General features: G+C 35.5%; 2 protein-coding genes and 1 long non-coding RNA gene across 4 annotated transcripts in view; 2 read left to right on the top strand and 1 right to left on the bottom strand.

Moving 5' to 3' along the window:
• elovl1b (ELOVL fatty acid elongase 1b) overlaps window positions 1-6,831 on the bottom strand; it is a 38,580-nt gene extending 31,749 nt beyond the window's left edge. Inside the window, exons 1-2 of the mRNA XM_016570093.1 lie at window positions 6,749-6,831; window positions 6,380-6,456 (exon numbers count right to left, since the gene is read on the bottom strand). The gene's annotated coding sequence lies outside the window, so the exon portion shown is untranslated. The remainder of the gene's footprint in view (window positions 1-6,379; window positions 6,457-6,748) is intronic.
• On the top strand, window positions 6,608-7,248 carry LOC107753837 (uncharacterized). The gene is made up of 3 exons (XR_001641512.1): window positions 6,608-6,681; window positions 6,865-7,055; window positions 7,173-7,248. It is a non-coding gene; the product is annotated as an uncharacterized LOC107753837 (long non-coding RNA).
• Window positions 7,249-10,115: 2,867 nt separating this feature from the next.
• Window positions 10,116-12,535, top strand: part of LOC107753835 (MOB kinase activator 3C-like) — a 7,018-nt gene continuing 4,598 nt past the window's right edge. For both annotated transcript variants that reach the window (XM_016570095.1, XM_016570094.1), the window contains exon 1: window positions 10,116-10,338. The gene's annotated coding sequence lies outside the window, so the exon portion shown is untranslated. The remainder of the gene's footprint in view (window positions 10,339-12,535) is intronic.

Genomic DNA, 12,535 nt, shown 5'->3' with positions numbered 1-12,535 from the left:
TGCATGCAGTTCAGACGAAACTTCTGGGCTTATTATAACGTGCACATTAACTTTCCTCGTGAAATGTGTGTGTAGGTCTGACAAAAGCATCCACGATGTCATCGCTCGTGGCCAGCGCACTCTTAAGCAGTTATGAGCAGCAGGCTGTGTAATATGTGTGAACTCTTTTATTTTTGTTATCACTTGGCCATTTGACTTATAGCAGTGTCCAGTGTTTCCCATACATTGAGTTAATACTTTGTTGAATAAACTGATCACTGCACGTTTCAAAATTAAAATGCAGCGCTGGTGTTTTGGCAAATCTGCCAAAAAAAATCGGCATCATATATCGTAGTGCTGTGTTCAAAATATCGATACGACGATGTATCGTCACAGAGATTTGACGATACGAGTATCGATACAGCTGGCCCTGTATCGATATTGTGGCACGTGTGCAGCAGTGGACCGCGCTTAATTTGTTTAAAATTTTACGTTTAAAATTGAGTAGAAAATTGTGAGGTTTCTAAAAAAGAATGAATAGAGCATATATAGGCTACAACAAGGTTTAATCTGGCCGCAGATGAACACAACTGGGTTGCCTGATATGAAGAGACGTAATCCCCAAAACAGAGCTTTACACTTGCGCAATACGGAAATATCTGCTAAGTGTGTTACTTATCTTTGTCAACCTGGCAACCATGAGCACGCGCTCTCTCTCCACTGTGTGGATAAACGCGCTTGCTTTCTAAAAACAGCGGTTAGCTTGCAGTTTAGCGATCTCCACTTCAATATTCTATTCTCAGAAAAGTGTAATTCATCAAGAGTTCATTTAAGAGAGAGAGAGACAGAGAGAGAGAGAGTGAGGGGCTGTGTATGTATGAATTACCAACGTTTTGCCGCGTTTCTCTATTAACAGTAAAGCTGTGGCTTTAATTCCTTTAGAAACGATGTTACCAGCTCCTTGTTGAGAAAGATAATGCAGCTCTTGAGCGTTTAAGCTATTTAGTTGATAAAACTGCAGCGCTAAAAAGTTTGTTCCTGAATGTCTGAGTGCAGCCGCAACGTGATCTGTGTGAGTGACTGAACTTAACATCAAACTGCTTCTGTTTCACACAAATGCTGGCACAGACGTGCATGTTCGGCTAGAGTCGCTTTGAACTCGTGCATCTTCAGAAGCGGAGCTGCGCGGAAAGTTACAAAAAACGTGATCTGTGTGTGTGTGTGACTGAACTTAACATTAACTGCTTCTGTTTCACACAAATGCTGGCACAGACGTGCATGTTCGGCTAGAGTCGCTTTGAACTCGTGCATCTTCAGAAGCAGAGCTGCGCGGAAAGTTACAAAAAATGTCGTGCACACCGCCACGTGAAATGACGTCGCGCGCACTCAAAGCGAATTTGCAGACGCGTCGAGTATAAATCAGCCTTGAGCGTGTGTGCGTTGTGTGTGCCTGCCTGCTCTGCCAATAGTTAGAAATGGCACTATAGTAAGCAGTGTTTAATAAACAGCTGTTTTTCTAAATTCTGCTGAGGTGAAATTCAGTGCAGTCATGTATCGTGGTACGTATCGTATCGCGGCCTCTGTATCGTGATACGTATCGTATCGTGACTTTGCTGGTGATACACAGCCCTATTCATCACTGCACCAAAATAACCTAAAGCCCAACCAGTCTGACACACAGCCCCTGTCAGGCCTCCAAAACCTCAAAAACGCAAAACTAATCTGTCAAAACAGATGCTCAATTCAACAGCCAGTGCAAGAACTCCTTGGTAACAGAAACCTGACCCAAACGTGAAAATTGTGATCATTTTCTCACCCCAATGCTGTTTCAAAGTTACAACTTTTTATTTCAAATGCAATGAAAGTAAACGGGGACCAGGGACTGTCAAACTCCAAAACATACAAATAAATAAATCACACTGCAGCATATTGCAAGTTTTCTGAATTCAATGAATAGATGAACAGATTTGTGTGATGAATAGCCTGTAATTTAAGTTATTCACTGAAAATCTGATCAACAGCCACGGTCACCATTCAATTTTAATGTATGGAAAAGAGCAGTTTGGAATTAGGTTATAAATCTATTTGTGCTCCACAGAAGAAAAGGTTATACAGTGTTTGAAAGACATTTAATTTCTGGGTGAACTGGGCAAAAATAAGAAGTGACCAATAAACAAAACCGAAATCCAGAGCATTAAAGGGATGGTTCACTCGAAAAATAAATTCTATCATCAATTACCCATCCTCAAGTTGTTACAAGCCTGTATGAGTTTCTTTCTTCTGCTTAACACAAAATAACATATTTAGAAGAATGTGGGTAACCAAACCATTTTGGTCTCCACTGACTTCCATATATATATATATATATATATATATATAAACCCTATGGAAAACAACTGGGACCAGAATTTTCATTTTTGAGTGAACTAACCGTTTAAGTGAAAATTGTAAATGACCATTTTACTAAACGTAATCCAGAATATTAAATGGATAGTTCACCAGAATTTACATTTTTAGGTGAACTGTCCCTTTAAGGTTGCTTATATTAAAAGGAAGCACTGCATTTTTAAACAAACAAAGAACACCACTGTGCACTGTATGCCACTATTTGTCAAAGAAGTTAATAAAGTACTCAGAAATATTTCAGGTGCTCTCCCTGAAATAAACCAGATGCCAGACTACAGGAGGAGACGCTGAAAAAGCGTGCGAGCTGTCACATTAGGTAAGAGCTCTGACGCGTCTTACTAAGTGCTGTACAATGAGAGGAATGAGTGAGGAACGAGTATGTCATAAGGGAATACCTCGTTTCAGGAATGAATGGAATTAAACTACAATGTAACGGTTTGATTCAGCAAGGTCGAGAAACGTGTTTGGAGTGCAGGAGTGTGGAGTGTCAATGACACATGCACCAAACATCCCATTGCTCCCTTAAGTAGTTCTTCACCACAAAGCATTAGAGTAACTGATATTGACATTGCAACCTGATTTGAAATCAGTTAGTTTATTCCTTCTGCAATTAAATAACATTATGTAAGGTTATTTATTTATTGATTACTTATTATTATTTCTTTTCTCCTCTTTTTTATGGTATGTGTTATTGTGCTGTGTATGTTTTTTTTTTTTACCTCTTTATGTGATGTGGTGGTTGTATTTCTGAGCCTAAGACAAATTTCCCTGAGGGACAATAAAGTGTACCTTAACCTTAAAACACAGATACAGTGGGGTCAAAAAGTCTGAGACCACTAGAGAGGAATGCTTATATTCAACACGTTTTAATTCAATAATACAAAAATCTATATAAATCATAATATCTGCATAATAATTTAAGTGAAAAATTTATTTTAGAATTTCTTTACAATCTGGTTCATTGCACTCGAACTGCGTGAAGTATAAAAGCTGTTTTGCATCATCAACTTTAAAGGAACAGTTCACACAAAAATGGAAATTCTGTTGTTCCAAACCTGTATGAGTTTCCTTCTTATGCTGAACACAAAAGAAAATATTTTTAGTCCCCACTGACTGCCATAGTATTTTTTTTCCATATTATGGATGTCAATGGGTACCAGCAGGTATTTGATTACACACAGTTTTCAAAATATCTTCTTTTATGTTCAGCAGAAGAAAGAAACTCCTACAGGTTTGGAAGAACGTGAGGGTCAGTAAATCATGACAAAATGTAAATTTTTGGCTGAACTATCCCTTTAAAAGAATGTATTTGAATTGTTTTTAATTTGCACAGTTCTAAAAACCTTCCTATTTCAAGATTTAAATCAGATTTTGTTTCACACAAAATCACCCGGAAAATCTCTCACAGTCATTACAAACCAGAACTTCCCCATCTCTCACTTCCGCAAGCAAATGACAAAAAAAGAAGTGGGATCCTTACATTAACGTCGCATTGAAACAGAAGACAGATCTTTTCTTCTGCATTGTGACATACATCCAAATGTAACGGATTATCAAAAAGCAGATTAAATGATTTTTTTAAATTAAACATGCACATATTTTCTGTTTGCAATAAGACTTATAACATGCATTTCTAAAATAGATAGTCAATTTTAAAAATGTATCTTCTGAACTATTTCTATACACTGAATGTTCCAGTAAACCCTTGTTTCATCTAACAATGCATACAACAATACACTAACAAGTGAAACCTGACTAATATAAGTGTTACTTGGTGATCTTTCCTCTTATAATAACAAAGCGCCTACCAGCCCACAAAGAGAATGCAAAATGTTAATGGGCGTTTACTTGGCTTAAAGACTTGGCAAGGTGTCATTCATCCCTTCGGTGGAAACTAACAGAACTGTAAAGAGGAAACTTGCAAAACACTTAGCAAGTGAAACAGTCTTTCAACACAGCTGAGATGAAGCTCTTCTCTTAGGTTCGGATAAAACATGATCTGTGACTCGATGGAGAATGCAGCAGCACACAGAGAGTAACACTTCATTCATTAAGCAATTAAACTAGCTTAACTAAATATAATTTGTGTTACAAGGCGTGGCAGCTTTTTTCTGTGTAGTAAACACTTTAGTTTTTACTATAAACAAGTCATTAAACAAGCTTTTATTTTAACATTACCATGAGGGACAGGTCACCCTTTCTTATCTTTGGCCGAGGTCAAACGTTTCTGAAAGGGAGTCCCATTTTGGTGTCTGCATCAAATTAAATTTACAAAAGTCATTTTATATACATAAGTAAAGTGTTTGCTTTAATGTTTCAAATAACTTTTGTGAAAATAAAATGTCAAAATATGGGTGAAATAAGGTTTCAAAATTATTCAGCATAACCGATATAGCCCATTTATGTAAAAATTAAACAACATACAATTTAGTGAAATCACTTTTTCAGAATAAGTATTACATTTTAAATGACTGAAAACTTCTTGCTGGCAAATGGGTAAAACCTAGTGGTCTAAAGGATAGTGGCAAAGACTTTAAATGACAATTATGTCGTTTTTGGGGGCTTCACTGTGATCCGGCTTAAATAGTCTTTTAATGTCATATTGTTCCAAATATGCTTGACAAGATTTTTTTGGTATATAAACTATTGTTACACTGAATACCATTTTAGTGGATGCCTTCTGTAAATCATGGTAAAAATGTATTATAGTCATTATTTTTTTGCTCAGAAAAAAATAAAAAATTAAACAGGACACACTCTAATGAACAAATTTAAAGCTGCAATAAACTTTTATTGTTTTGATGCTTGAAAGCCTGTTTTCGTCTCTGAACCCTGTACAAACTGGTAGTAAACCCAAGTAAACATCTGCCACCTCTTCTTCAGATGCAGAATAAATCATTTATTACAGACAAATGGTGCTTCAAAGGATAGTTCACTCAGAAATTTAAATTCTGCCATCATTTAAGTTTGGAATGACATGAGGCTGAGAAAATGATCCAAGAAGTCTCATTTTTGGGGTAAACTATCCTTTTAAACTATAACTTGTAGTCTAAGCAAGTAACTCTAGCAGAACTGAAAGAAGAGATGAAACCGTGATGTTTTACTAATATTAACTCCATCCCTCTCAAATCAAACATATGTTCTTGTTCCTGCAGCTCTACTTGAAGTGCACGGGTTTAGTACGGGGGTTTGATTCCCACATTACAATGTATACTGTCAATGCACTGTAAGTTGCTTCTGATAAAACACGTGAAAGCATGGTTGCCTATAACTTGCATCCATGCTGTGATCACAGCAAAATCAAGACTGAACTTTGACACAATGCACAAAAAACACTGAAATCTAGGGGAAAATATGATACAGTTAAACTGAAGCACTACGTATTCGATAATGCATGATCAACTTCAAAATTTTCTAGTGTTCATTTCTTATTCTGGTCATTTTCTGATCATGCTTTCCAGCAGGATTTCAGAATGATGCAAGGAGCATCTTGTGCTTCAAAAGAAAGAAAATCTGATGTCACGATGTTGCAGAATTGTGAATATTTCACAGAAAAATCAAGACTACACATTTTTTTGGGGCAGAATGCACTATAAACAGACATCTAGTGAGAAATTTTGAGAAAATATTACGCATTTAATAATGTATGAGTTTGTCTGCCTATATGAAGGAGAGTGGTTTGGGTCTCAACACCACTTTTTCATTACTCTTATTCGTCATCATTTATCTTTCTTTAAATTTCTTCATGATTCATTCAATTTTTAAATGCAATTGTTACTGTCTTAGTGCTCTGCACTGTTACTTCATCGTTTTTTCACTTTATTTTTATTTTACACTTTGCATTTCGTTATTTGTTAATATTAGCTGCACTTCTGGTATTTCACATTGCATAATTTGTCACTGTACGAAGTTATACAGCAAATTTGCCTTGGCAATAGGCTACATGTTTTATAAAACTGAACTACGGAAGAGGTCAAAATCATTTAGGACTCACCTGTAAACGGTTCAAGTGCTATCAGGATATCTTAAAACGCTTCTGGCTCCTTCAGATCTGGACTTCTTACTACACACCTGAACAAAAGACAAGAAACAACGCGATCATGAGCCGAGATTAAACCAATCACAGCATTTGAGAGGCGGAGTAAATAGAAGTTGCTGTACTTATCCAAAATGTCACTTTTCTGCGTAAAACCACGTGTGGACTGAAAAGTCGTTCTTTAAAGCTGTCGCGGAAATTAAAAGTCATCACACGACGGCTGCATTGTTTATCTAACCCGGCACCACAACAAAAGCACGGTAATTTTCTAAACTCTCCACAAATATTACCTTCCTTTACTATGCTCTTCTCTCGGGACCAACCAACCTGTGAAATGAAGAAGCAGAGCTCGTCTCATATACAGAGCTCTTGACGGGGGAATGATGGTTCACTCGTCCTGCCCTGCTTCCGAAAACCAACTGTACTCTCGCGTTTCCCCTCAGGTGTTTTGTAGTCTCAACCCAGCCCTCTGAGAGAGAGAGCGAGAGAGCGCGCGCTTCTCGCTGTGTCTCCAAACTTACTTACATGCCTACCTAGACTGCATTTCTGGGCATCGTCCACGCGGCGTCAGTGGCGCTCTTTCTAAGTATGCAGCATAGGCTTTGACACAGCCATATAGCGACGAGTCAGCCAGGTAAACCACTTGTATACTTCATTTTTTGATATATTTATGTATACATCATCTATCTATCTGCTTGCCTATTTGTCTATGTATCTGTCTGTTCTATCTATCTGTTCTGTCCATCTACAGAATTCATTCCTTGAGGCAGTGAGGCACATTCTGGAGAATTTTTGTTCTTAATGAGTGCTGTATGCCAATGTCTGCAGCTGATATGAAAATGAAAATGAAAAAAAAAAAGACATTACACATTCCCATATTTCAGTCTCTGTTTTCCTATGTATTCCCTTGATTAAATCTAAGGTAGTACACCACAAAGTACATTTTCTTCCAAACTGGTGTTTAAAATGACATATTATTGTCATATTCATGTTACATAAGTGGCATACACCTCATGTTCGTGTTACTTCCAGAATGACATACACCTAAGTAAAGGGAAATTGCTACATGACAAGTAAGATGACCAGCACAGATAAGACAAGCTTGTAATGGTGACAGGGCAATAGTTGAAATAGTTGCTCAGGATGACACACTTCAGTAAACAGACATCAGTCAGTAGCTCTTTAAAAGGAACTCTCCAATTCCTTTTTTTCTCCCCGCATTTACCAAAAAAAATAAATAAATAAGTAAAGTGTTGTACTTGTTAATTGCAAAACAAGCCCCACAAGTCATGAGACATACTGCATAATTTGTAAATTTTAAAAACACACAAAATAACCTATATAGGCTCTGTAAGAATGTGAGCTTAAGGTCAGGTATTAGTGACAGAGATGCCCTCAGCGACCAAAGCCCAGCTAAAAGATTTTTGAAACATCGGTTTGAAACATCTGGTTTCAGTTGATAAATCATCCAACTATGTCACAGCCGGTTTAGGATGCCTTGCATTATAACAAAAAACTTTCAACCTGTGTGGCAAACATTAAAAAAAAAAAAAAACTAACAGAAATCTATAGTTTTTGATCTGTAACATTATGATTATATAGAAAATACACCCACAGTTGAAGAAATTCAGAACATTCTAGAAATATAATTTGTATAATGTCCTGACTGATGATGGATTTCATTTCTGTGCCTCAGTAGTACTCAGTACACACAAACCATTTTTATGAACATTTCTATTAACCACATCCCATCAAGCATATTCTGAAAAGAACAACTCAGAAATTGCTAGTAAATTTCACAAACAGTTACAAAGAAATGGCAAGTAACACATTGAATTAGAAAAACTTAAAGTTATTTTTTTCTTGTAAAATGTATAATCTTTGTTTTATTTATTTTTTACATTTATGTATTTGTTTTTAACTTCAGTGCAATATCTTCATTTCTCAAGAGATAAAGGTATTCCAGTGGTCTTAAAGGGGTCATATGATGCGATTTCAAGTTTTCCTTTCTCTTTGGAGTGTTACGAGCCAACAATAGTCCAAATATAACTACTTATTATAAGTGTACCGTAGTGATTCGGAATAAGACAAAAACGCGGTTTGGAAGATGAATTCATGATGTACTCGCTCATTATATACATTTTGCAAATTTTGAACACAGAAAAAGTTACATAGTGCTGCTTTAGAAGCCTTTATAAAATATGCTACTGTTTTTAACTTTATAAAAGATTTGCTTTAAAAAGTGTGCCACTATCAGTATTTAGGAAACTAAATATTTTATTTTATTTTTATTCATCCGTTATTTAACCAGGAAATAAAACTCTTTTACAGCACACACAGTTAAACATAAAAACATTATTTTCATCTAGTGGTTACTAGTAGTAATTACATTTCTTCACAATTGTGCTCAGAGTATTAAAGGGGTCATATGATGCGATTTCAAGTTTTCCTTTCTCTTTGGAGTGTTACAAGCTGTTTGTGAATAGATAAGATCCCTAAAGTTGCAAAGACTAAAGTCTCAAACCCAAAGAGATATTCTTTATAAAAGTTAAGACTCGTCCACGCCCCCCTAAAATGCCTCGTTTAAACACGCCCCCACATGTCTACATCACTGTGTGGGAAGATTTGCATAACACCGCCCAAATGTTCACGCAAAGAAAGAAGGCGTAACTTTGATTCTCGCTGTAGTATTGTTGCCGCCGCCGCCATGTCGTGGAGACGCTGTGTGTTTCGTTGTGAAAGCGAAACTACTTTGTTTGGTCTTCCAAAAGAGGACACAACTAGAAATCAGTGGTTAAGTTGTATTTACAACAAGGGTTCCAGAACAGTTCAACCCAAATATTCGTGTGTGTGTGTGCATGGTAAGGGGCGTAACATTTCCGTCACACGCATGAGGTATTCGGCCAATCACAACGCACTGGATAGCTGACCAATCAGAGCACACCTCGCTTTTCAGACCGATGAGCTTTGTAAAAATTTACGCGTTTCAGAAAGGCGGGGCATAGAGAAGAAACAATAATGTACAGTATGTGGAAAATAATGTGTTTTTTTAACCTTAAACCGCATAAACACATTTCATTACACCAAATAAATAAAATATAAACGTCATATGACCCCTTTAATAGTGTTCAGATTTTGTTTCTTTATCAGTTTTAAGTTAAAACAATTCTATGTACAATTTATTAACAAAATAGTTTATAATCACCCATCAAATTTTCATAATAATCTAATTTGAATGTTGAAATATTTTTTTTAATCATCATGAATAAATGTAATATATCCATAATATATTTTAAATAATAAACGTAAATAGATTTTTAAAATGATTTTATTGAATAAATTTTACATATATTTAAGAATACATTACATATTATGTTTGCCATTTAATAATAAACAAATTTATTATACATTTTAAAAGTTAGTAAAAAAAAAAAATGCTCGATTTAGACGGTCTGAGAAAGAGGACAGTGTGAAGTTTATAGTAATAGACAGACTGGGATACAGTCCTCTAAAGTTTCCATTCATACTAAAGGCCAAACACAATGGAGTTTGGGGAGGGGGTGTGGTGCTGGGCTTCACAGACTCACTGCTGCTCCTCCCACCACCAACGAAATCCTTCCTTTTAACTTCACACTGCCCCTGAGCGCACATGACACGCACACACAGACACACAAAAACAGACAAGATCAGGATATGACATCATACACAGGAAGGGAAGCCAAGTAACTTGCTTTTTCGCTCTAAACCCTATTCCTAAGTGAGTTTTGGAGGGTAAAGACCGGCTGATGAGTGCGAGAAAGGATCCTCACGGGACTCTTTGGATTCGCTCTGCTCCCTCTTGGAGAGAACAGGAGAGCGAGGAAATCTTTTCAGGTTTCCCACAACATTCCAAGTGTCTACGGCAGGACTAAAGCCAGGTCTACATTTTTACTTTTCTTTCGTCTGTTTTCATTGATGAGATGCAACTTTTGTTTTCATGCTCTGAGTTAATGTCAGAGCTTGTGTGAAAAAGCCTGAGCAGACACGTCAGTGTTTGTTGTGGACAAATAACTCCTCTGTTCTTTGCTTCCACATGTTGAATGAATTGAGTTAAGGCTAACATCTAAAATGAGACTTTCTGTTTGTGTAAAGTCTAGCTAAAAGAGTGGCTGGATATTTACCAGTTTGATTAGAAACAGTGCTTTTGTAGAATTGAAAAATATATAAAAGATTTGAAATCTTCTCGTTTGCATATAAAAAAAAACAATTATGGAAATGCAGGCATGAATAATGGCGTGAAATACTATCCATTATCAGTTACAGCAACAAGTGTCAGAAACAGAGCTTCTGCAAAATATGTCAACATGAGCTATGAGGTGAGAGAAATTCATGGTTTGATAGTAGCCAGGGTTTTTTGTGAATACATTTGTGGGAGGGGAGAGAAACAGAGAGGGAGAGAAAAACAAGACTTATCAAAGAGACAAAGAAAGGATGGACTCAAACACAGATACACTGCTAGAACGTTAAAGTCAGGGTTTGAGTGTAGGGCTGAATAGCTCTGAAATCCACAGAAGAATGGATCTCATTTCAGCCACTTCGAACAAACATGGGAAGTTATGAAAATGGTGATGTAGATAAAACAACACAAAGGGAAACTGAATGCATAGAGAGGAAGAAATGTTTGTTTGTGGTGGTCTGTTAATGGAGTTTACTTGCACTATACCATTCAAAATTTTGGGGTCAGTATTTTATTTTTTTTATTCAGTAAGGATGCATTCAGCTGATCAAAAGTGACAGTAAAAAAAGTAAAAACTTTCATAATGTTATAAGATCTCTAGTTCAAGTAAATGCTGTTCTATTTATTAAAGAATCCTTAAAAAATAGTTCTACTTTAAAAACATTACTCCTTAAAACTGTTTTCATCACTGATAATAATTAGAAATGTTTCTTGAAAAATCTTACTTGAAAGCTGAAATTTCAGCTTTGCATCACATGAATAAATGACATTTGAAAATATATGAAAACAGAAACCAGTTCTTTTAACTAGTAATAATATTTCACAATATTACCATTCATATATATGACCAGGATTTCAGCTATTAATCCCATATTAAATTTGAAAATTCAGCTTTCCGTCACAGGAAGAAATGGCATTTTAAAATATATGAAAACAGAAACCAGTTCTTTTAACTATAATATTTCACAATGTTACCATTCATATATATGACCAGGATTTCAGCTATTAATCCCATATTAAATTTGAAAATTCAGCTTTCCGTCACAGGAAGAAATGGCATTTTAAAATATATGAAAACAGAAACCAGTTCTTTTAACTATAATATTTCACAATGTTACCATTCATATATATGACCAGGATTTCAGCTATTAATCCCATATTAAATTTGAAAATTCAGCTTTCCGTCACAAGAATAAATGACATTTGAAAATATATGAAAACAGAAACCAGTTCTTTTAAATAATAATATAATATTTCACAATTTTACTGTTTATATAAACTGTCAGAATCTCAGCACAGCTATTAATCCTACACTGTAAAATCCAATAGTTTACCTTACTTAGATTTAGTTAGTTATCTTTACTTAGTTGTTATACTTACTAGGTTTTATTAAGTTACAGCTACTTTCAAGGCAAATAAAACAATTTACTTACTGTTTTGAGAGACACTTACTTAAAATATTCAAGTAGCCACAAAGGAAGCAATGATATTAATAAAGCAGTGAGAGGCAGCCGTGCACTAATATGTTGCTAATGTGCGACATAACAACAGAAGAAGAAGAAAAATTTATGTTATTATAATTTTCTTCCTGTTAATGCAGCAATGCATCATGAAGTCAGAGTTATTTGATTTAAAGGAAAAAAAAAAAAAATAGATAGGTTGCATTTTGAAGATGACTTATCTTCTAATCAGAGCATTAGTAAATTTTTTGTGTGTTTATTAGTGAACTTGTTCAAATATCACTCTTCATAAATATCTTGAGATGATTTTAATTGGGTTTATATAATCCTTCAATAGTGTGTGGTAATATGCTGGAGTCACACACAGACTTAAACATTCAGCACGTGAACCACAACAATGGTAACAATTCAATTTCATTTATTTTCATTACTTGTAAC

Source organism: Sinocyclocheilus rhinocerous, unplaced genomic scaffold (assembly GCF_001515625.1).
Source record: "Sinocyclocheilus rhinocerous isolate Xijiao unplaced genomic scaffold, SAMN03320098_v1.1 scaffold711, whole genome shotgun sequence".
In the NCBI taxonomy this organism is placed as follows: Eukaryota; Metazoa; Chordata; class Actinopteri; order Cypriniformes; family Cyprinidae; genus Sinocyclocheilus; species Sinocyclocheilus rhinocerous.
Note: the sequence above shows the minus strand (reverse complement) of the source record. Positions and strands in the feature narration are given on the sequence as shown.